At 36.5% G+C, this 25,600-nt stretch overlaps 1 protein-coding gene and 1 pseudogene across 2 annotated transcripts in view; one reads left to right on the top strand and one right to left on the bottom strand.

The window, feature by feature from the left end:
• LOC308657570 (killer cell lectin-like receptor subfamily B member 1) overlaps nt 1–25,600 on the bottom strand; it is a gene marked incomplete at its 3' end in the record, with an annotated part of 180,681 nt that overhangs the window by 10,682 nt on the left and 144,399 nt on the right.
• LOC308659028 (poly(rC)-binding protein 2-like) lies at nt 5,211–11,488 on the top strand (annotated as a pseudogene). The gene is made up of 2 exons: nt 5,211–5,273; nt 10,468–11,488. The product of its transcript is annotated as a poly(rC)-binding protein 2-like (transcript).

Below are 25,600 nucleotides of genomic sequence, written 5' to 3'. Positions count from 1 at the left end.
CTGCTTCAAAAGTAATGATAAAGTATTCTTTGGAATCAAAACAATAATAAGCAGCAAAACAAAACCATTAAACTACAAATAAGAGCAAATATCATAACCCATGCAATTATCATTTTGGTATAGAAGTTTCAAATGAGAAAACTATACAAGAAGTATAAATTTATGCTGTACAACATAAAAGAATTTGCAATTTCAATAACATGAAGTGTTGGAGTGGTGGATCTGCAAAGTTGTACTGTGTTTGTATGTGATTAAATTACTATCAATTTAAAACAGAATATTATATCTTTAGGATGATTTAAATAATCACAACCATAATCACAAATTATCTGTAGAATAAACAACAGGAAATAAGAAGAGAATTCAAGACTATAACTACAAAAAATCAATAAAGCATATCAGTAAAAGAGTAAATGAGTGAGGAAAAAAGCCACAACCCTACACAAAACGAACAAAATGGCAGAACATGTCCTTTTCCATGAGTAATTACTTTAAATATAAATTAATAAAACTTCCCAATCATAGGACATAAGCTTGCTGAATGGATAAAAAAGCAAGATCCAATAATATGCTAAAAGATTTACTTTAGATCTAAGAATACATTGAATATTAAAAAATATTCTATGTAAATTGTAACAAAATGAGAGCAAGATTGGTGTACTAATATCAGGCAAATGACCTAAATAAAAACCATTACAAAAGACAAAGAAGGACATTTGATAAGGAAAATAAGGCTAGTTTCTTAAGAATAATGTCAATTATGAATACTTAGGTACCAAAACTATGATTCCTGAATATATGAAGCTGATTTTAAAAGAATTAAAAAGCAAAATAGATACAATACTAGAAGGAAATCCCAATACCCCATAATCAATACTTGACAAAAGAACCAGACAGAAGATCAATAAGGAAATAAAGGACTAGAAGAATGCTAGGATCCAACTGGACCTATCAGACAACCACCACCACCAGAATATACATTCTTTCTTAGTGCACTTGGAACATTCTGCAGGATACAGCATATATAAAGCCATGAAAGAACATTAACAAATTTAAAAACATTGAAATGAGGGCTGGGGTTGTTGCTCAGCAGTAGAGCACTTGCCTAGCATGTGCGAGGCCCTGGGTTCAATCCTCAGCACCACATAAGAATAAATAAAACATACCATATTTCATATTTTAGATTCAAGTGGGTTATGAACTCCCATTTGATATGTCAAGAGCTTTGTAATTTTCGAACAATCAAAAAAAGAATAAATAAAACATAAAATAAAGGTATTATGTCCAACTACAACTAAAAAAAATAAATATTACAACTAAAAAATAAATATTAAAAAATTGAAATGATACAAAAGTGCTTTATCCAGTAATAGTGAAGTAAATTGATAATCCATAGCTTAAGAAAAAGTGGAAATTCCACAAATTTTTAGAATTGAAATAATTCACTTTTGGAGCTGGGGTTGTAGTTCAGTGGTGAGGCACAGGGTTCAATTCTCAGCACCACATATGAATAAGTAAATTAAAAAGGTCCATTAATAACTAATAAAAGTATTTTAAAATATAATTCATCCTTAAGAATTCAAAGGATCAAAGAATAAGTCACAGTGTCAATTTGGAAATAACTTGAGACAAATGTAATCAAAACCCAATATACCAAAATTCATTTGCAGTAAAAACAGTATTAAAATGGAAGTTCATAGCTGTAAAGGGAAAGATTAAAAGAAACAAGAAATATCTTGAACACCTACTTACTGGTTTACACCTCAAGAAACTAGAAAATAAGAACAAACTAAACCCATTTTTAGGAGAAGGGAGCAGGGGAAATAACAAAGATTAATAAGGAGATAAACAAAATAGAAAAAAAAATAGTAGAAAAAAAATCAACAACATTGAGACTGTTTTTGAAAAAATCTACAAAAGCTTTAAACATTTAGCTACAGTCTGATTAACTAAGAGAAAAAAAGAGAAGATTCAAACAACTGCAATCAGAAACAAACAAACAAAAAAGGATATTAGAACAAATGTCACAGAAATATAAAGGATTATATGAACAATTGTGTGACAAAAACTGGATAAGTTAGATGAGAAGAAAAAATTCTTAGAAACAAACAAACTACCAAGAATGGAACATGGAGAAACAGACTATATGAATAGACGAATTACTAGTGCGAAGACTGAATCAATAAAGAAAAACTCCCACAAAGGGAAAAGTACTAGACCAAATGGCTTCACTGAAGAATTCTACCAAACTTTTAAGAAAAAATTAACACCAATCATCCTGAAATTTTCCAAAAAAAAAAAAAATGAAGAGGAAGGAATGTTCTCAAGTAGTACTAAGAGGTCAGCATTATATGATACAAATTCAAGCAAAGACACCACAAGGAAAGAAAGTTACAGATCAATTTCCATGATAAATGGATATGTTACTACATTGTTATTACTACAACAAAATACCTGAGACTGTATAAGTATTAAAGCAAAGAGACTTATACTTCTGGAGATTGGAGGGTTGCATTGGATACAAAGTATCCAAGTGGAACAGGGCATTATGTGACAAAAGGCAGACACTGTGCCTGTGTATGTCTCTTCTGTTCTCCTCCATCTTCTTATAAAGCCACTCACTACTAACAATCATGGAACATCCACCCTGATGAACTTGTCTAATTTTACTCATCCCCTTAATGGCCCACTTCTAAATCATAGTTGGATTAAGCTCCAATCCTCTTGCAATGAGTATTAAATTTCAACATATCAACATTTGAGGAGTACTGAAACCATAGCCAAACCATAACCATGCTGATGGATAAGTACTCAACAAAAGTTTAGCAAACCAAATTCAGCAGCTTAATAAAGGCTTATGCAACATGAGCAAAATGGGATTTATTCCTGGAAAGCAAAGATGTTTTGTCACATGAAATTCAATGTAATACATGACATTAACGGAATGAAGAATAAAAACGACATATTTATTTGATGAAGAAACACCATTGGAAAAGATGTAATGAATTTAAACTTATTTTCATGAGAACTTATTTTAAACTTATTTTCATGAAAACACTTAACAAACTAGGAAAATAACCACATATAAAAATAATAAAGACCATTTATGAAAGGCTAACAATTAACATTAATGGTAAAAGTGACAGCTTTCCCTTTAAAAGTAGAAACAAAGCAAGAATGCCTACTATCACTCCATCTATTCAACCTGGTGCTAAAAGTTCCATCCAGAGAAATTAGGCAAGGTGATAAAAAGGCATAAGATTGCAAAAAAAAAAAAAAAAAATGGTCTCTGTCACCAGAGATGATCTTACACCTAGAAAACTCTAAAGATTTCACTCGCATACACATACACAAAAACTTCTATGTAAAAAAAAAAAAGAACTAAGGAAGAAATTCAACAATATCACTGTGACAAGAACAATTTTGCAGTAGAAAAAGTTTACTTGGGAGTTCATTGTTTCAGAGATCTCCATCCATAGACAGCCAACTTCATTTCTAGGGGCTCAAGGTGAGGCAGAACATCATGGCAGTAGAGTATGGTGAAGAGAAGTGGCTTAAGACATCACATCAGAAAGCAGAGAGAGGAAAGAGAGAAAGAGAGAGAGAGAGAGAGAGAGAGAGAGAGAGAGAGAGAGAGAGAGAGAGAGAGAGACTCCACTTGCCAGATAGAAAATATATATCCTAAAGGCATTCTCTCCCCAAAGACCTACCTCTTCCAGCCACACCCAATCTGCTTTCATATACCATTCAGTTAATCCCACCAGGGGATTAATTCACTGATTGGGTAAAGGGTCTCATAACCCAGTCATTTCACCTCTAAACCATCTTGCTTCATCTCACACATGAGCTTTTGGGATACACCTTACATCCAAACCATAATAACAGAACACAAAATCAACATGAAGTAATAAAGTGTGTTTCTATACACTATTATGTAAAATTATAATTCATCTATAAAAAATCAGCCAATGAATGTTAAAGAAAACAACTAAAAATAGAATTACCACAGGAGCCAGGATTACCACCCCTAGGTAGATACTAATAATAATTGAAAGCAGGTTCTCTCTGTTATGGTTTGAATATATCCTATCCCAAATTCATATTGAAATGTAATCCCGTTATGGTAGTATTGAGTCATGAAAACTAAATCATAAGGACCTTGCCTTCATGAGTGGCAATACCTTACATAAAGGCTGAAAGTAGTTTAGGCTCTTTTTGCCCTTCTGTTTTCTGCCATGTGAGGTCACATCATTTATCCCTCATGCCTTTCACCTCTTCCATCATGTGAGGATGCAGCAAGAAGGCTCTCACAAGACACTAAATACTGGTGCCCTGATCTTGGACTTACAAGCTTCCATTCATTGGTAGATGAATGGAAAAAATTTAACATCAACATACAATGGAATATTATTTGGCCTTAAAAAGAAAGGAAATTTTGACATTTACTCCAATATGGATGAACCTTGAGGACATTATGCTAACTTAAAAAAAAAGTCAAACACTGTATGAACCTACTTCTATGAAATACCTAGAGAAATTTAATTCAAAGACAAAAAGTAGCATACTGGTTTCTGGGAGTTTCGCTGCAGTGGAGTGAAGAGGTGTGTTTTAAAAGGTACATAGTTTCAGTTTTGCAATATGAAAGAGTTCTGGAGATCTGTTTCATAGCAGTGTCAATATACTGGTTAAAATGGTAAATTTTATTTTGTGGATTTTGGCCACAATAAAAGATTTACAAATGATTTTTTTTTTTTTTTTGTAACTGAGGGAAATCTAGTGTGTTGCAATGACAAATGAGGGAAGACAGGCACATTCTCTGAAAACACTGAAGATGTAAGAACAGTGTAATCCCAGCAGCTCTTTTTCTATTCACATAATTGAAAAATGACTCATTGAAGGAGTGCAATAGAACAATGGAGATGGAAGAGTGAGACTTTAAGGTGTATGTGGAAATCTCACCTTGCTCATGGTCGACCTCATTTGACATTGACCCATGAGTCTGTATACACCATAACTAGCTCATTCAAATATGGGATTATAAGCAAATAATTCCTTCTCTCTCTGTATTCCTACATATTCTGCACATACAACATCATATGTTTGCAATATAACTTTAATTTATATTCATTTTTGCTGTTACATCAAAATTTCCCTTGACTCATGTCTGTCTTTATAGTGCCCAAAAATAATTGCACAAATCAAGTTGAAAGATGAAGAAATATGTGAGGGAATATGTGAAGGAGAAAGGAAGAAGTGAAAATAAGAAGCATAAGGTAAGCACATATTCTTATATGTGGGGAATGGATATAAAATCCCTTCTTAGTATCTGTTTGCTAGAGCTTACATAAAAGAAACACAGATGGACTGGCTCAAACAACAGAAATTCTCAAGAGTTTTGGAGGCTAGAAGTCTCAAATTGGAGTGTTGGCAAAGTTGGTTTCTTCAGACACGTTTTTCCTGGGTTTTAATTGGTCGTTTTCTCTGTGTGTCTCCACATGGTCTTCCCTTTAAGTCTCTGTGTCCTGATTCCTCTTTTTTGGTGTGTCAGGATGCCAGTCATATTATATCATAGCTCCCCCTATCAGCTTCATTTTATCTTAGCCTCATTTTAAGTTAATGACTCTGTTAAGGGACAGGTTCTTTGAAGTTTTCATTTCAATTTACAGTCACATTCTGAAGTACCAACATATGAAGCTTGGAGGGAATGTGACACAATTTGGTTAATAAAATATTCAAATGAATTTTACACATTTAAGCCAGTCTAATAATTGTATTTGTCTGAAAAAGCTGATTTCTGTGTACATATGTGATTGGGTATTATAACTGAATTTACAGCTATTAATATAAGCAGATCCTACAGCAAAAGTTCATGGTTTCTGGCTAGCTGCAGTGGCTCATGCCTGTAATCCCAGCAGCTCTAGAGGCTGAGGCAGGAGGATCATGAGTTCAAAGCTAGCCTCATCAAAAGTGAGATACTAAGCAACTCAGTGAGACCTTGTCTCTAAATAAAATACAAAATAGGGCTGGGGATGTGACTCAGTGGTTGAGTGCCCCTGAGTTCAACTCCCAGTACCCTCCCATCAAAAAAAAAAAAAAAATGGTTTCCAAACACCACTGAATAGCCTTCAAACTCTTAGAAATCCTTTCAAATAGATGATTCTTCTATAGCTTGTTCTGTAATAAATTATGCAAATATTCAGAACATTTCAAAATTGGGTTGGCAGGAAAAAAAACATTGCCTAAATATTTTTGCTGTTCAAAATTCATAAGTTTCCAACTGTGAACATAAAGAGGTCACTTGCCTTTATGTACAACAGGAAATACTTACCACAAATTCCTCCCTAGAAGTCCCAGAACAAGCCAACAAGAGGCTCTGGGTTTCAACATCATACAAGATAGAAAATTACATAAAACAATCCTCAATATTGTTTATCAATAAATGTTTATGGCAAATGTATACAAAACAAGCACACAAATAATATGTAAAAATCTCATTAGATATTATTTCTGAGAAAAAGTAAAGGGGAAATATCTTTATTCAGATCTATAAATTTTATTTGTTCATTTTCACCCTGACACATTAGAAATATTGGCAAATGTGTTAATACATGTCATATAGGGGAGTTATATTATTTTAAATTGCTTATTTATCTGTAGTTTATTTTCCTTTAAGTCTCAAGTATGTACTTGGCCATAATTTTATTTTCAATATTTTTGGTGATTTTGCTGAATGAATTTTATAATCAATAATTTCTCTTTTATACAAGCATCAATATAAATTAATATATGATTTTATTCCACTTACTATTTTCAATATTTCGACTTCTCCATAATTTCATCACCATATTTTTTTTGTATGTGTAAGTGTGTCTGGGTGAAAGTATGTGTTTGAATGTGTGTATTTTAGTTACTCTTTGGTATATTATCTCTGTTTTATATGTGTGCATTGTGTGTTGTTTCCATACACTTCTTTTCAAAATTAGAAAAGTTATGTTGCTAAAGTTACCCCCTCTGTAACTGTGTCAATTCTTATCTATTTTTATTACTTCCTAATATTATATTTGTATTTCTATAGTTTCATAATTTATTAGGCAAAAATACTATTTACTAACTTTTGCATTCTAGCCCATGAAATCATACTTTCTTTTTCTTTTTCTTTTTTTTAAGGCCAACTTCATACGTACTTCTGACTTGAATGGACTAAGACATTCTAGTTCAAGGAGTTTTAGAAAGAGCCCTATGCAACTGGCTTGGGTTGCACCTGTTAGTGGTATCATAAGAATTCTCTGACCATAAGTTTTCATAGAAAAATAAAATTCTGTTTCCCAAAGTCCAAAAGGAGCTGTCAATCTTTATTATAACCTCAGCATCAGTTCTTATTGTTCATCCTTCCCCACCTCTGCATCTGCTGCTGTAGTGATTGTATAATATCCACAAAAATGTCTGTTTCTTGCATAAGACAGTTCCTTCCTGCCTTTGGCCCTTTGCTCCAGCTGATCTCTAGGGATGGAATGCTCAGACCTCCATGCTTTACATTCTCAAGGAATCTTTCCTGGACCCTTCAGTTTAATGTTGCTTCCAAGATGTTCTATCCCAGCCATGTTTGTCATGCCTAATGCTCTCTAAAATGACCTTCAGTTTGTTGCATTTTTAGTATTTCCCATTTTATAGCTGCTGGAATGAGAGTTCTAAGAGAGCAGCACATTTTCTCTCTTATTCACAGCTCTTTAAAGCCTAGTGCCCAGCAGGCACATAATAATATATATGGATGAAATAACTGAATTGCATTTCCAAGCGATGTGACAGCACATGATACACAGTAATAAATAGTGCATTTTGTTTTGTGAGTGTTTGATATATTTCAGTTTAGTAACACAAATTTTGTAGCTATTAAACTTTTACTAACTATAATTGATTTTATGAATGATCCATTTTTTTATAAAGACAACATTTTGCTCTGCAAAATTTCTGCAGCTTCAAAGAAAGCTCTACTCTTCCAGAATTAATTTCAAAACTAATAGACTAGCATGAAACTAAAGGAAAATGGAAGAGTCCAATTGTGGTGTAGACTGTGAATTCTATGGCATAGTAGTAAATCTTTACATGCTTTAGAGTCAGATAGACAGAATGTTGAATCATACATAGTTATGCCGTTAGTATCTATGTAACATAAGAAAACTATTAAGCATAAGCTTCAATTTCTTTCATAAAATGAGACTTTGTGTCATTGTTGCAAGAATTAACTGAGATAATAATATTATTATAAACATTTAATAAACAGCAATGAAACTTCTGTCTGTAATAAAATACCTGTCTTCTCCCCAATCCGTCACAGGCTGACACTTTTATAAAACATAATAAAAAGGAACTGTAACAGAAATAAAGTTTTCAAAAAAAAAAAAAAACAACCAAGTAAATAATCCATTTTAAATTTAGATTCCATAGTCATAAAATATGATCAGAACAAAAATACAGGGAGAAAGGAATATAAAACTATGTGCTTATTGATAACTGTTATGAAGAATTACTATTATATTCCAGACTTTAACATTCTAAAACTGTAACTGTTGGGGTTTTTAGCACCCCCCCATTTCCTCCTGACCTGCAGGAGAGATGGCGAAAGCACACCCCAACCAGGAGGAGCCAAGAAAGGCAAAGGTTGACTGGCTGCCTGCACCCAGCCCCTCCCTCGAAGGAGGACAATCAGATGCTCAGGGAGACCAGTCAAAGCAGGATCTCATTTAATGAGAAAACATACAGAGCTAACATAATGTACAGGAGCCAATCAGGATAAAGGTCAGCAGGGCAGGGAGAGTTCTGAGCCTATCCTAGAGGTGGTCTGATTCTTTGTCACCACCCACAGCACCGCCTCCTGGCTGATTGCCAGGCGCCATCATAGCTACATGTAGCTCCAGGACTGAGAAGCAGATAGCAGCAGGAAGTAAGACTTCCTCTTTTCTGATGCAGCATGCCCCTGTAAGGGTCCGGCGAAGCGTCGGAGAAGGAGAGACCACACGAGACTAGCTCCATGCAATGGCAAGGGGGATTTATTAGGGATCCGTTCCAGCGCGCTGGGGCTCCGTGCTCACTCAAGAAGGGAGAGCAGCCCAGAGCCCAGAGCAGAGGTCAAGCAGAGCTTAAGTACACTTTCTGGAGAGGGTGGGGGGCTTTGCATACATCAGAACAAATCATCATGAGGCGCGGGAAAATTGAACAACAACTCTGATACATGATTTGTCCATTCATTGGCGGGAACAGGCTGGGCAGGGGTGATTGGTCACTTCTAAACTGGGTACACATTCAAACTGATTGGTTCGGGCCCTGTGACAAACTGCACAGGGACCTAGGCTGAATGGCCAGTAGGGCGTTGTCTTAACTATCTCAGGAATCTGGGTGTAACACAGGAATTTAATAATACCTAATCTTTTACATTTTAATCCAAGCTTTCCAGCTTAGAAACTTTACCCTTTCACCCCTACATGTTGTGACATGCCCTATAGTAACTGTTCCTAAGTTGGAGTGAAGTTTTATGTCTTATAATAAATGCATACCTCTGCAGGTTTAATGAATTTTATTTTATTTATATTAGTATGTGAAGTTTTAATATGACAAATTTGTTTGCCCACAGAAGTACTAAATTCTTTTTAAATTCTTAAAAACTTGTAAATAATTTATTTTAAACTAAGAACTAAAACATTAAAACTGTACATGTTAATCAGTACTATGTGATGTTTTGATACATGGATACAATATGAAATGTTTAAATCAGTTTAAACATGTTTATCTCATCAACTTTTGTGGTGATAATTTTCAAAATACTTTTAGCTAGTTTTCTGAAAGTTAATGATTGTTATTATCTATAGTCACTCTACTCTTCAATGGTATCCATTTCATTTCAAAGCCACTCATAATAGAGGAACCAATTTCAATATATATATATATATATATATATATATATATATATATATATATATTTATATATATCCATGAGACTAAAACAAGATGCTTTCAGATAATTTCAACAAGCTAAGATTATTTATCTTTAAATCTTATTCAAAGTAATTCAAACAATACTATATTTTCAAATTTTGTCTTTAATAACTTATCAATTACCACTTATAACAAATTATCTTTTAAATTTTATAGTTAATTTTTTCTGTCTTAGGAAAATGAGAGACCAGCAGAGGCAGCAGCCTGAACAGCCTCAGCCTGTGCCCTCTCCCTCCTGCCCAATCGCCCTCCAGCCTTCCCCCACCCCGGGGCCTCTTTCCCCCCTTTCTCCTCCACCCCACCCTTTCTTTTCTTCCCTCCCCTGTTGGTGGGTCCCCTGTGCCTTCCTGCTCACTCTAATTGTTCCTCTCCTGGCCTCCAGCCTTCCTTTGTGGCCAGCTCCCCTCTTCCCCCCCACCCCCCTGCAGTGGTCTCTCATCTGCAGTGTTTGGCTTTCATCCCCACCAGTGACCAAAGACTGGACCACTCAAAGTCCAGCTCCCCATAACGCTGCTCACCAGTGTGACTGAAGGTGGATTCAATGTCACTCTCACCATTGGGCTACTTATGCCTGGAAAGGAAGCTGGCAGTCTCATGGGAAAGAAAGCAGAATCAGGAAGATGCACGAGGAAAGTGGTGCACATATCAACATCTCAGAAGGGAATTGTCCTGGGAGAATTATCACTTTGGCTGGACCCACTAATACCATCTTCACAGCCTTTGCTATGATGGTGGACAAACCAGAAGAGGACCTCAGCAGCTCTATGACCAATAGCACAACTTCAAGTTGAACCCCTGTCACTCTGAGGCCCTGCAAGTCAGTGTGGCTCTCTCATGGGAAAAGGTGATTGTAAGATTAAGGAAATTATGAGAGAGTACAGGGGCTCAAGCCAGGTGGCAGAGGATATGCTCCTCAATTCACCTCTGCTGGCCACCACCATTACTGGCATTCCTCAATCCATTATTGACTATGTCAAAATAGATCTGCAAGGTCACATTGGAGACTCTGTCTCTGTCCCCACCCCAAAGAGTGTGACCATCTCCTACTGGCCCAAGCCCTCAAGTTCTCCCATCATCTTTGCCGGTGATCAGGCCTTTATTATTCAAGGATGGTATGCCATTCCACAGCCAGATTTGTTCAATCTGTACCAGTTGGAAGTGCAACAGTCTCATTTTCCTATGACGCATGACAACACCGGATTCAGTGGCATTGAATCCAGCTCTCAATAGAGGTGAAAGGCTATGGGCAGGTTTGTATGCATCTGCTCAGACTACTTCTGAGGAACTCACCATTCCAAACCACTTGGTCAGCTGCATAATGGGGCATCAAGGTGAGATCCATCAGATGTCTGAGGCGCAGATCAAAATTGCAAACCCCATGGAAGGATCTACTGATAGGCAGCTTACCATCCTTGGATCTGCTGCCAGCATTAGCTTGGCTCAGTATCTAAACCATGTCAGGCTTTCCTTGGAGATGAGTGGCATGGGGAATGACTGAAGTTTAGCTCCCAAATCACAAAGGGAGCTAAACTTCAGTCAGGTGAAATGTCAGGCCCAGGAAGACAAACTCTGCAAGACTTTGAACATATGTGTAATATCATGGAAGGTTTGTATTTAAAAAATAATAGACTTTAAACTCTTTAGACTGCAACCAAAGAAAATGGATCATACAGGGACCACTAGAAAAAAATTAAGAGCAAATATAATTTTCTTGGAGTTGAAGAGAATATTTAATATTTAAATACAATGCAAAACCCAGAAGTCATAATCAACTCCATTCCTATAAAATTTGAATAAGTTGCTTTAAATTAATTTGAGGACTATGTGTGTGGGGGGGATGATGGGGCAAATAAGAAATGCATATGAAACAAATTGCTTATATGTTGAAAATTTGGAAAATTGTTGAAAAGGTAATAGTTACGCAGGAACTTATTATACTGTTTTCTTTTTGCATATGCTTGAGATTTTTTCAATGTCAAAAAGATAAGTTAAAAAAAGCAAGAAGAGATACATTACAAGGAAAAGGAGAAGAGAAAGGAGGGCCCTTTTGAAGACTAGTCAGGGGCAAGTTGGAGCTTTACTGAAATTCAAGGAGAAATTTATATAATAGCCCAATGACAATGAAAAAACATACAAATTAGGGTGCATTGAGTTGTTAATATACTTTTGCTGAACAACTAAAAATAATGAATGTTGAGACTTTTATGTCAAGCTAAAATCCAAATGACAAAACACTGTGCTTAAAATCAGCTAATCCTAAATATCTTCATCCTTGTGTATGCTTTAAGCTGAGGCTCCCTGGTTTTTTTGGAGATGTATGCAGAATGAGTATAATGTAATAGAGAAATGGAACTCATGAGAAACTTTTCTAAAAGCATAACTTATATTCAATAAAACTAACTTTTTTGGTGTATGGATTTTGAGTTTTGACAAACACATATAATCATGAAGTCACTGTCACAATCAAAATAAAGATCCATAACCCACTCCCAATCCCCTCAGACCCCTTTAGAGACATTCCCCTCCTCTGCTCCCAGCCCTTGCCAACTGCTGGTCTGTTTTCTGTTTGCTTTTCCAGAATGTTACATAAATAGAATCCTGCAGTAGAGTCTGTAGTAATGCATTGAGATTGATCCACACTGTGGTATGGATGGTTAGTTTGTCATCTACAAACAAATTTGGATTTAGAAAAGGAGACACTTTATTCAAAAGGACCAATGATATAGGAATAATACTCTTATTTCAAAATATGCAGTGTCTCAAAAATCAAACAGGAAGAGGCCTTGGTTTTATAAAAGAGGTTAAAAAATGTTAGCAAAAAATATGTGAGTGAGTGTGAGGTGAAAGAGAGCAGCTTTGTGGTTAAGATCATCCAAGTGAGCTATAAAGGACTTTTGCACATTGGGGCCTTTTTAATCTTTTGAGCAAGTCTGACTTTAGGAGCCCCTGGGAAAGACACTTGAAACTTGGGACAGATTTGGTCAAGTCTGCACAAGGTTTTAGTAAAGTGTTTTTTTTTCCTTTGCTTTGCTTTTTGTACCACCCTCCTTTATTTTTTTTTTATATTTTTTTAAGAGAGAGTGAGAGAGGAGAGAGAGTAAGAGAGAGAGAGAGAGAGAGAGAGAGAGAGAGAATTTTTAATATTTATTTTTTAGTTCTCGGCGGACACAACATCTTTGTGGGTATGTGGTGCTGAGGATCGAACCCGGGCCGCACGCATGCCAGGCGAGCACGCTACCGCTTGAGCCACATCCCCAGCCCTTTTATTTTTAACTTTTCCTCATTTTTCCCCCCATAAATCCTGGTGGGTTTTTTTAATCTCTCTCCAGCTGAAAAATATTTGAATTGTTGCAAATTTTTGAGTTTTTCATAATTATCAATAAAACTGAAAAAAATTATGTATAGGTTTTTATGTAAAGTCGAGTTTTTTTCTTTGTGTAGAATACCTAGGGGCAAGCTGGACAGAGCATATGGCAAATGTATATTTACCATTTTGACTTTCTAAACACAATAGAGGGACATTCCATTTGCATCTTTTCTTCACCAACACTTACTGTTGTGACTTTGTTTAGTTTTGTTTGCCACTCTGAGAATCATATGGTGACTATCCATTGTGTTTTAATTTGTATTTTTCAAAAGTCTGTTAACATCAAGCATATTTTATGTGTTTATTTACCACTATGGTATTTTCTTTATTGTTGTTACTTTGTAAGTCATGAAATCTTGAACTCTGGTTTCTCCAAATTTGATTTTTTTTTTCCAAAATTATTTGGCTATAGTAGTTCTTTTACCTTATCACATAATTAAAAAGTGACCTTGATTTCTAAAAAAATAAAATAAAATAAAGTTAATGATGCTGAAGAGTTTACTGAAATTGTGCTGGATTTATAAACCTGTTTGAAAATAGTGTGAATATCCATCCATGAGTTGAATATTCCAATCTCTGAACATCTTTTATTTCTCTATTGTTTAGATCTTCTTTGAGCTGTTTATTGTTCTTGCATGTAGTTTCCATTATACTGATTATGAACATATTTTGATAGCTTTACAGTTAAGTATTTTATCCTGATATTACTACAAATGGTACTGCATTTGTATTTTAATTTGCATTTGATAATTGCTAGTATATGAAAATAGAAATGATTTTTAATGATTAGTATTGTATCTTACAGTTTTGCAAAAACTCATTTATTACATCTACTAGCATTTCGCTCGATTCCTTGATGTCATGGTCACAGATCAGGCTGAATGGGATACAGCTGCAGGGATAAAACGCTGCTCTTGCAGAGGGCCATGCTGAGCAACATCAACCAGACACCAGTGATGCTGCAGATGCGGAGCCTGATGAGCTCCCAGGTGCAGATGGGTGGCCACCCTACTGAGGTCCTATGTCTCATGAATATGGTGCTGCCAGAGGTGCGCCTGGAGGACTAGAGGAGTACAGGAGATCGTGGGGGGACCTGCGGGATGAGTGCAACAAGTACAGCACCTCAAGTCCATGGAGGTCCCCTGCTTACAAATGGTATCCAGGTGCCTGACTGCAGCAAGATCCTTGTGGAGTTCACCTCTGTGTCTGACTGCCAGAAATCCATGCAGGACCTTCACAAATTCGCCAACAGCCAGGTTGTCACAAAATATTGTGACCTTGACTCTTACCATGGGCGAGACTTATGGTAGGGTGGGGGCAGGGCTGGCTGGAGGCTTCTCTCTCCACCTGTCCCCCACTTCCTTCCTCCGGTCTTAAGACAATGAGCAGAGGAGTGACAGAGAAATGACAGCCGACAGCCAGCAGCAACTGGAATGGCAGCAATTAAGTGTGGGGGCTGGGGGGAGGTTAAGGAAGGAAGTGAAGGGACTGAGGAAGTGCACACAGGCCCACACAGACAAGCACCCACACAGACACAGAGGGAGGGGGTTGGGATGGATAAGGGCGCACAGCAGGGCAGGTAGGACCCGCAGGGCCTCTCCCAAAATAGCCTTTTTCCCCTTAGACCCCTTTCTCCTCCCCATGGTAGGAACACACTGTGTTTATATTTCATGGCCAAACTATTTTGGATTTTGTTGACTGGCCCTTAGTGCCCTGCCCTCTCCCCTTTGCAGGATCACAGCCCCCTCCTCTGTTCCTCCCTGGTCCCAGCTCTGGTTTTCCTTGTTTCTTAGTTGGTTCTCTTTGGCCTTCCCCAACAGTCTCCCACCCCTACAATCCCGTGGCCCCTGTCCCTCTCTTCCTCTCTGGGACAGTTTCATATTTGCTAAGACAAAATTGCTCTTTAAACATTTTTTTGTATTAAAAAAATTAAAAATAAAAATTTTAAAAACAAAAAAATATACATGCTTTTGCCGCATTTCTTGGGATGCTCCTATGTCCTGTCTTTCCTTATTTTGTTAAATGGTGCATTACATCCACTCAGAATGGCAATTATCAAGAATACAAGTAACAATAAAAATTGGCAAGGATGTGAGGAAAACAGAAATTCCTGGTGGAACTGCAAACTGGTGCATCCACTCTGGAAAGGAATATGGAGATTCCTCAGAAAACTTGAAATGGAACCACTATTTGACATACTCCTTGGCATATATCCAAAGGACTTAAAATCACCATATTATAGTGATGAGGCCACATCAATGTTCTGAGCAGCTAATTCAATTCACAATAGCTAAGCTATGGAACAGACCTAGGTGCCCTTCAACAGATGGATGGATAAAGAAAATATGGTACATATAACACAATGGAATATTAGCCATAAAGAAGAATGAAAATATGGCATTTTCTGGAAAATGGATGGAACTGAGGACTCCCATGTTAATCTCCAAAAACCAAAGACCAAATGTTTTCTCTCTGATATACAGATGACTCACAATAGGTGGTGGTGGGGAGTGGAAGTTCACCAAATTGGACAGAGAGGAATGGAGAGAAGGAAGGGGAGATGGGAATAGGAAAGACAGTAGAATGAATTTGCTATAACTTTCCTATGTTCATGATCGCTATAACTCCATGTCAAGTAGAGCTACAAGAATGGGAAGTTCTACTCCATGAATATCTGATATGTCAAAATACATTCTACTGTCATGTATAACTAAAAAGAACAGATAAAAAAATTAAAATTAAGCCATTTTTACTTAAAGTGAAAGGCATGTGAAAAAATTCTTTTAAAAACATAAATCTAGCTTTTTAAATACAAAACAAAAAGGTGAATTACTATTATTTATCTTCTAATGTATCCCTCAGTACTTCTAACCAGGTCATTTATTATGGAGACAAATCTGGATTGTTTATATGTCTCTTTTTCATCCTGATTTGTTCTCTTTTTTTGTCTTATACTTTCATTGCCTCTTTTTCTAATAACTAGAAAATCCCGTAGAGGAAATGTTCCATTTCCCTTATCTGTAGCACTCTTTCTTGGATATTATTGATGGACAGTAGCTTTTGTAGAAGAGACTTGCACTAGGAGAGTACAAACTAAACTTGGAGTTGATTCTGTGGCTAATTAAATTTTTTCCTCCCTAAGAGAAAGTATTTTGGTATTTATGTTTTGCAGGTAAAAGTCTTCAAGAAAAATTTCTAGCAGTTATATACCCTGTAACTCCTATCAAAATTTATTTGTGCTTTTTTATTACCTTAGTCCTAATTGCAAGTGTCATTGCACTTTCCATTATTTTGTCAGGTAAGTTTTTCTCCAAACTATGCAATATTTTGTACACATTTATATTGCCAATAAAATTTATTTAATTTTGAGCTCTGATTTGTGTATCAGTATCAATTTGAAAGTAAAACTAACTTAAAGTAATAAGATGCAGGTTCTAATACAAATTTTCTAGTTAGTCATTTATCAGTTTAACTTATTTTGTTTATGCTTTCCTTAATGTGGTTCTCTGTTTTGAAAGGTTTCTTTTCTTACGGCCAGAAATTCTGTCAATCGTAAATTGTTCTGAAAATTTGTTTAATATGTCGTTTCAAAGTTCCTCAATCGTGGGCTTTAGGTCTCACAGTGCTTTTCAGCTTCCTGTTCAGCCAGGAGGTGTGAGCAGCTATGCTTCACCCACAATCTAGCTTCACCAAGAGATCACTGGTGAACTCTTCTCCTGTCTGAGCACCAAGATGACAGCTGCAGAGGCTTCAGTGGAAATGTTAAAGACAAACCTTAGATTCACAGATGGCCTGGAAAAAGCTGAACCTGGTAAAGTAATTGATGAAATTAAAAAAATTATAAGGGGAGAATTTTTACTCCCCAGCCCCTGAATTGCAAAGGGAGCTGAATTTAGACATGTTAGTACCTTACGCTCTCTGAAGAAGTTTGGGGGAGAGGGGAATAGACTAGGTATGAGGATAGATATAGAATTGCTTCATTAGTTATTGTATTATGATATATGTTACTTAAATATTTATGGAGCAAGACAAAGGAATAGTGAATTTGGTTGCAAGAGGAGGAGAAAGAAAACTGTTCCTTGTGTTCAGAGCTCTATTACTCTCTTTTGCCTTTGTCTCTGGCAATTTGCACACTTGTAGGTCACACTGTGACTTTCAGTAATATACTGTTTATATTCTGGGGTAATGGCAGACTCCAATGCCAAGGACTCTGTGATATACCTACTAAGAAAATTTACCCTGCAGAAGCTGGGACTTCAAGTTTGCAGATTCTTTGTGGGCAAGATGATCAAAATCAGCTATAGAGGAGCTTTTGAGAGTTGGGATTCTGGCAATTATTTATTCTTTTGAGCAAGTCTCTGTTTAGGGGATCCTAGGAGAAAAACTTGAAATTAGACACAGATTTGGTCAAAATCTGTACAAACTTATAAGAAAGTTGATTTTTTTTCATTTTCATTGCTCTTTCTTACCTCCTCCCCATTTTTTTAACTTTTCCTCTTTTTTTTTGTTTTTTCATAAGTCTTGAGTAGTGTTTTTGGTTTTGTTTTTTTAACCAATTCTTCAACTGAAGAATATTTGAATTTTTGCAATTTTTTATTTTTAATAATTAACAATAAAAAATAAAACTACTATAAATGTTCATGTACATGTTTTAATATAAACTCAAGTTTTTATTCCCTTTATGTAGAATACCTAGGGGCACCTGAACAGGGCATATGGCATATGTATGTTTACCATTTTTCCTTGCTAAACACAATACAAGGACATTTCATTTGTGTCTGTTCTTCACCAACATGTGCTGGTGTGACTTTGTTTAGTTTTGTTTGCTACTCTAATAATCATATGGTGATTACCAATTATGGTTTTAATTTGTATTTCTCAAGAGTCTGTCAACATCAAGCATATTTTATGTGTTTATTTACCATTATGGTATTGTTTTATTGTTACTTTGTAAGTCATGAAATCTAAAACTGATTTCTCTAAAACTGATCTTTTTTTTCCAAAGTTATTTTTGGCTACTTTACTTCTTTTATCTTTTCACATAATTAAAAAGTGACCTTCTTGATTTCTACCAAAAATAAAATAAAATCGGACTGCAATGTTACTGGAATAGCACTGGATTTATAAACCTGTTTGGAAATAGTTTGAATGTGTAATCCTTGAATTGAATATTCCAATCCATGAATATTTTTTATTTCTCTATTGAGTTAGATCATCTTTGAGATGTTTATTATTTCTGCATATAGTTTTTTGAATATATTTTTATAGGTTTATAGTTAAGTTTTTTATCTTAACTGGTGTTACTATAAATGGACCTGTTCTTTTATTTTAATTTGCATTTTGTAATTCTAGCATATGAAAACAGTAGTTATTTTTAAAGATCAGGATTGTATCCTATAGCTTTGTACAGATTAATTTATTATATCTAATAGCCTTATGGTAGATTTCTTGATATCATCATCATGGATCAAGTCATTGCTAGGTTGAATGGGATATAGCTGTGGGGATAAAAAGCAGTTCCTCCAGAGGGCCAGCATGGGATCCAAGAACATCAAGAGGAGCACCAGCAACCAGACACCAGTGATGCTGCTGGTGCCTGGCCTGATGAGCTTGCTGGTGCAGTTAGGTGCCCACCCTACTGAGGTCCTGTGTGTCATGAACGTGGTGCTGCCAGAGGATCACCTGAGTGATGAGGAGTACAGGAGATTGTGGAGAGTACAAGAGACCCATGGGATGAGTGCAGCAAGTACAGCTCCTTAAGTCCATTGAGATCCCAGACCTGCGGATGGTGTCCAGGTGCCTGACAGCAGCCTTGTGGAGTTCACCTCTGTGTCTGACTGACAGAAGTCCATGCAGGAACCTTGCAAAATTGTCAATACAGTGGTTGTCCCAAAATATTGTGACCCTCAACTCTTAACCACTGCTGAGACATCTGGCAGAGGTGGCCTGGGAATGGTTAGGGCATGGCAGGCTGGAGGCTTCTCTCTCCACTTGTATCCCCTTGTCCCCCTCAGAAGATGAGTGACAGTTGAATGAATGCCTGACAGCCAGCAGAAAATGGAATGATAGCAATTAAGTATGGGGGGTGGGGTGTTGGGAAGTTAGGCAAGGAAGGGACTTAGGAAGTGCACACAGGCCCACACAGACAGAGGGAATGAATTGGGATTGGGAGGGGTGCACAGCAGGACAGGTAGGACTCCCACAGACCTTCTCAAAATAGCCTTTTCTCCCTTAGACCCCTTTTCTCCTCCCCTTCCCATGGTAGGTAGGAACACACTGTGTTTATATTTTATGGCCAAACTATTTTGAATTTTGTTGACTGGCCCTTAGTGCCCTGCCCTCACCCCTTTGCAGGACCACAGCACCGGTCCTTTAGTCCTCCCTGGTACCCACCCTGTTTCTTCTTATTTCTTAAATAGTTGGTTCTCTTTAACCTTTCCTGACTCTCTCTGACATGGGACTAGTCCCATGGCCCTCACCCTCTCTTCCTCTCTGTGGCAATTTCATATTTGCTAAGATGTATTTACTCATTAAACTTTTTTTTTTTTTGCTGCATTTCTTGGGATTTTCCTATGTCCTCTCATTTCTCATTCTGTTAAAATGGTGCATTACATCCAGTCAGAATGGCAGTTATGAAGAGTACAAGTAACAATAAAAGTTGGCAAAGATGTTGGGAAAAGGGTACAGTCATACATTGCTGGTGGACTGCAAACTGGTGCAACCACCCTGAAAAGCAGAATGGAGATTTCTCAGAAAACTTGGAATGGAACTACCATTTGACCCAGTTATCCTATTCCTTGGCATATACCCAAAAGACTTAAAATCAGCCTACTAAAGTATCACAGCCACATCAATATTTATACCACCTTCACAATAGCTAGACTGTGGAACCAGCCTGGGTATCCATCAGTGGATGAATGAATAAAGAAAATGTGGTAGATATATGCAATGGAGTTTTATTCACCCATAAAGAGAAATGAAATTATGACATTTGCAGGAAAATGAGTGAATCTAGAGACCATAATGTTAAGCAAAAATAAATCAACTTCAGAAGGTCAAAGATCATTTGTTTTATCTCATGTGCAGAAGTTAGAGTGCAAAAAGGAAAAGAAAGATGGAGAGGATCTCAGGAAAAATCCAAGGAGATCAGTAGTGGAAAGGGACCAAAGGGGTGGGAGGAAGGAATGGAAGTGAGGAAGTGCTGGAGAGTGATATGGTCAAATTATATAATTATAGTCTGTGCATGTATGCATATGTAGCAACAAAACCCACCATTATGTACAACTATAATGAACCAATCAAAAATATGGAAAAGAAATCAAATGTAGTATATAATTAAAAGTGAGGAAAGGTGAGTTGGGGCAGACTGATATTTTAGATATAAGGTAGAAGGGGAGAAATCAACAATGCAAGACCAACAAACAAAACCTATCTAGGGAAGACATCAAATGCAAAAGGAGAGAGAGCTAGCAGACACTGGCTGATGAATGTTGTAGTGTTTGAGACTGTTGCCTCTGATCCTTCCAGGGCGGGGTAGATGATGAGGTGACACTCTCTGCCTACATCACCATTGCTCTGCTGTAGATGCCACTGCCTGCCACTGTATGTACAAGCCCCTTCCCTACACCTCCTTCATGAATATAAGAAATAAAAGAATCACATAACCATGACTCCCTGAGGGAAATTGATTGTGATTTTCATGATATTTAATTTTGGTAAATTTCTCTGGAATATAAAGAATTAGTTCCTTTGGGAAGCTACAGGGGAAGATATAATTAGGGGAAGCTAATTCGTTCTCTGGTAATTCTAATGTTGCATAGACACATTGGCGTTTTTAATCTGGGGTTAGCATGGGGACAGTTCATGAGCCTGGTTCTGCTACTTAAGAATCACCTTTCATCTTTACAGCATAATGTTGTCCGTAATGCTCTATTCTGCTTGGAAACAGCCTGGGGCTCCATTTCAGAGACCCAAGGAATACATGTCTATACCAAGGCATTATTGGCCTATGCCTTTGCCCTAGCAGGAAAACAGGCCAGGCGGAGTGAGCTGCTTGAATCCCTAGGCAGAGAGTCTGTGAAAGAAGGTAAGAGCTGTTACTGCAAAATTTACTTCTAACAATCACTACTGATCAAAATGTGGGAGAGTACCTCTACTGAGCTCACACCCATCATGCTACCTTAATTATGATGAATAATTAAATTTTATACAACACTTAAATCTTGGGAAACATGGACCATTTTATCAACACATACATTGTCAATTTTATGCAACTCAACTTCTAATACAAGACAAGTATATAGACACAGAGTCCATGTGATTGTCTAGAAGCTTAATTTACTTTTTTGGCAAAGATTTGCCTGATGGTGACTATTTAAGACTTTCACCTCATTTGTATCAATTTGTCAGGGAGCACTAACTATAATCATTGCTTATGGATTAGATTTTAAACCATTCTCTAAGGTGAAGATTCTGTCCTTTTTATTTCAAAGAGGATTCAATGCACTGGCAACGTCCTGGGAGCCCCCAAGAAGCTAAGACACTCTATCAACCTCGGGCACCTTCTGCTGAGGTGGAGATGACATCATATGTTCTCCTTGCTTATCTCACCACCCAGCCCACCCCATCTTCAGAGGACCTGTCTGTGGCATCACGGATTGTGAAATGGATCATCAAGCAGCAAAATCCCTTTGGAGGATTCGCCTCCACTCAGGTCTGTGGAGTGACCATGGGAGGGAAAATAAATAAGTTCACACATGTGATGACACAACCATATTTTAAGAGTTAAATAAGTATGTTAGTATTTATAACTTACATTTTCTCCATTCATCCACCATCAGACAAATTCCAGCCTGTTTCTTCTATATATGAATTAATGTTCTACCTGTCTTCTAGCCTTTCATTTCTTCTCTCCCTAGTGAACCCTGAGAGCACAGGTTAGTCAAATCTTCCCAAAGCAATGCTTTCATGGGATTATTTCCCTGAAAAAATAAATCTTTATTTTTCATCCAAAATCTAAAATTATCTAATATTTTCCCATAGCTTTATTGAGGTAAAATTAAATTAAAATAAACTGCACATATTTGCAGTATGCAATTTGATCAGTTTTGACATGTATGTAACCGATACAATCAATATAAAAAGCATTTCCATTACTTTTAAAATTTGAAACCATGCAGACAGTGTTTCTGCATGATTTATTACATTAGAAATCAATCACCTAAAGATACTTGGAACCCTACCCCCACATATCAACTATTTCAAAATTAAATGGTACATTTGTAAATATCTCAGAGGTCAAGAAAGAAAGCACAAGAAAAGTAAATAAAAAGTGCCTTGAACTAAGTGATAATAAAGCTTAAAATATCAGGACCTGTGGAATGAAACAGTACTCAGATGAACATTTATAACTTAAAGTACTTGTATCAGAAAGCTAAATTTACAATCAAATTGTTTTCAAGTTGTTTAGTAGGAAAGAAAAAATAAGAATAAAAGCAAAAATATATGAAATATAGAAGAAATAATATAACTAAAATTTGATAAAAATCAAATAAGTCTAATCAAGAAAAAATAAAGAACATAAAAATCAATTTCAATGGAAAAGGAGGTATCAAAATAACCCTATAGTAGTTAAAAATATATTAAGGTAACATTAAAATTGTGTGCCAACCTATGTGATATCATATATAACATGGTCTGTATTAGAGAAGGATTCATATGTTACTGAGAAGAAAGTGTATTCGGTCATTAATGAATGAAATATTCTATATATGTCTGTTAAGTCTAAATTCTCAATTATATGTTTTACTTCTATAGCTTCTTTATTTAGTTTTTGTTTGGAAGATCTATTCAGTGGTGGCAGTGGCATGTTAAAGTTATCCAGTAGTTACCTAGTATGTGTTGTGGTCTATTTGATTCTTGAAATTGAAAAGAGTTTGTCTGATGTACATAGATGCACCATTATTTGAGGCATAAGTATTTACAACTGTTATGTCTTGTTGATGTATAATTCCCCTTAAGCAGTACAGAATGGGCTTCTTTGTCCCTTCTGATGAACTTTGGATTAAAGTTCTCTTTATTTGATATGAGGATAGAAACCACTGCTTATTTACATGATCCATGTAAATGATATGTCTTTTCCCACCCTTTCACCTTCAGTCTGTGAATGTCTTTGCCTATGAGGTGAGTCTCTTGGAGACAGCGTATTGTTGGGTCTTGTTTTTTAATCCAGTCTTTCAGTCTATGTCTTTTGATCAATGAGTTGACACCATTAATGTTCAAGGTTTTAATTGAGCTGTTCCTGTTTTTTGGGGTTTGTTTTTAATTAGTTTCTTCTTTGATTGACTATTCCTTTAGTATAGTTCCTCCCTTTGCTGGTTTTCACTTTTTTTTCATTTAATTTCCATGAAATATTTTGTTGAGAATGTTCTGTAGTACAGACTTCCTAGTTTCAAATTCTTTTAACTTTTGTTTGTCATGGAAGGCTCTTATTTCATTATCAAATGTGAAGCTTAATTTTGCTAGCTATAGGATTCTTGGTTGGCATACATTTTTTTTCAGAGCTTGTTATATATTATTCCAGGACCTCCTAGCTTTGAGGGTCTGGGTTGAGAAATCAGCTGAGATCCAAATTGGTTTCCCCAGTACATAATCTGATATTTTTCTCTCACAGCCTTTAAAATTCTATCTTTATTCCTTATGTTAGGCATTTTCATTATAATGTCACTTGGTTTGGTCTGTTCTAATTTTGTACATTTAGGATCCTGTAAGCCTCTTGTATTTGTTTTCCATTTCATTCTTTAGGTTTGGGAAATTTTCTCATATTATTCCATTGAAAAGATTGTGCATTCTTTTGGTTTGTATCTCTGTGTCTTCATCTATCCTGATAAATGTTAAATTTGTTCTTTCATGTTATCCCATAGTTCTTGGAAATTCTATTCCTGGTTTCTTAACATCTTCTCTTCTCTCCATGGTCAACTCTATTTTCAAGATTATATATTTTTTCTTCATTACCTGAGATTCTGTCTTCCAAGTGGTCTAGACTGTTGGTGATGCTTTTTATTGTGTTTTTAATGTGGTTTATTGTTTCGTTTCAAGGATTTCTGCTTGTTGTTTTTTATCAATATCTCTGCTTCTTTATTGAAGTGACCTTTCCCTTTCTGTATTTATCTCTGATTTTATTTCTTAAATATTCCTTTACTTTGCAGACCAGTTAACTGTGTACATTCTAAACTCCTTCTCTGGCATTTCTTCCACTTGGGTGTCCATGGATTCTGTTATTGGAATACTTTGGTTTGTTTGGGGACATTTGTTCCCTTGCTTTTTCATGTCGTTTGTGTTTCTGCCATCTAACAGTATGGATCTGAGGCAATAGAGTTTCTACTCTGTGGAATTATAGTGTTCCTGAAAGTTTCTAGTACCTCACTGTTTAGGGGGAGACAAATAATAACAATAAGCAATGCAAAGAATATATAGCATTAAACCAAATAGTTCCTACTATGATGTCTACAATGTTAATTATCACAATAAACAGAAATGATCTGATGAAAATTTTCTTGATGAAAAGTTAAAAACTTCTTTCCATTTTAGGGTTCAAAAGATTCTCAATTTCTCTTCTCAGCAGTTTTAGGTGGGATCATCTGGGGCATGATGCTCCACACTCTGGATTTCTGGAGTGAGAGAAGTAATCCTGTAGGCAGGATTCCTGGAGGTGAGGTTTAGGTTAAAGTGGGCTCCATGCTCTTTTCTGAATGCCAATTTATTTGGAGATTTTAAATCAGTGCACCTTCAGCACCCAGTACTTGCTGGTTCACGCTGAAAGACTGGACCCAAGGGATTTCCAGTGTGGTAGGTACCAATTCTTAGTCTACTATGTCACCTTTGCACCCCAAGTTTCCTGGTCTCAGGTTCAGTCCTCCAAACAATCTCCCCCACCTGTACCTTTCTAAGTTCCTGGCCAGATGCATCTCTCCCAGCTGGTCCCACAAGCAGTTGGATTAGTTGAGAGGAGGTAGAGCCAGGTGGGTTTCCACAACCAGATGTCCCCTGTGTAAACCTCTTTCCACATCTGATTTTCACCTGGTCACTTAAGCACATTCTATGTCAAGCAACGTGTGTGTACTGGGCCTGTATTTCAGGCCAAACTTGGGTTTCCCAGGAAATGGCCTCTCAGCTGCCAGTCCCTGGGCAGTGGATGCAAAATTATTCCTTCCTGTGTCCTGAGAATGCCATCTGGATAGATGG

Source organism: Spermophilus citellus, assembly GCF_964194105.1.
Source record: "Spermophilus citellus genome assembly, chromosome: 10".
Classification (NCBI taxonomy): Eukaryota; Metazoa; Chordata; class Mammalia; order Rodentia; family Sciuridae; genus Spermophilus; species Spermophilus citellus.
This window is presented reverse-complemented; position numbering and strand designations above follow the sequence as displayed.